Source organism: Crocuta crocuta, unplaced genomic scaffold (assembly GCF_008692635.1).
Source record: "Crocuta crocuta isolate KB4526 unplaced genomic scaffold, BGI_CrCroc_1.0 scaffold581, whole genome shotgun sequence".
Classification (NCBI taxonomy): Eukaryota; Metazoa; Chordata; class Mammalia; order Carnivora; family Hyaenidae; genus Crocuta; species Crocuta crocuta.
This window is the reverse complement of record NW_027528635.1, coordinates 868978-869345: the sequence shown is the minus strand read 5'-3', so window position 1 is coordinate 869345 and position 368 is coordinate 868978. Positions and strand designations below refer to the sequence as shown.

Below are 368 nucleotides of genomic sequence, written 5' to 3'. Positions count from 1 at the left end.
TATATATCTTTAAAAAGTTAAAGGTACTGAAATTTTTTAGAAAGGAAGCTCTTGACATTGATCGCCAGTGTCTGGGAGCCAACTATGCTGATGTTAATAGGCTTTTCAAGCCTATGATGCCATTTCTGAACATGGTAAGTAAAAGCGGTGATATTGATGAGTGTATAGTCAATCAACCCTGCTGGATCTGGTTTAGAGGACATGTGTGAATTTACAACTACTTCTGTACAGCAATCACAGAAGTCACCAAAGAAGAGAGTAGTATTCTACCACGTGACATGAGAAATGGAGCCTCTTTGGAGGCCGAATTAGACATCATACACGGTATGTGGATATAAGTGATTGTCCTGAGGCTCTTCTAAAAATAA

At 38.6% G+C, this 368-nt stretch overlaps 1 protein-coding gene across 7 annotated transcripts in view; it reads right to left on the bottom strand.

Moving 5' to 3' along the window:
- The window catches only part of SLITRK4 (SLIT and NTRK like family member 4), a 694124-nt gene that overhangs the window by 311889 nt on the left and 381867 nt on the right, over positions 1 to 368 (bottom strand). The window lies entirely within an intron of this gene.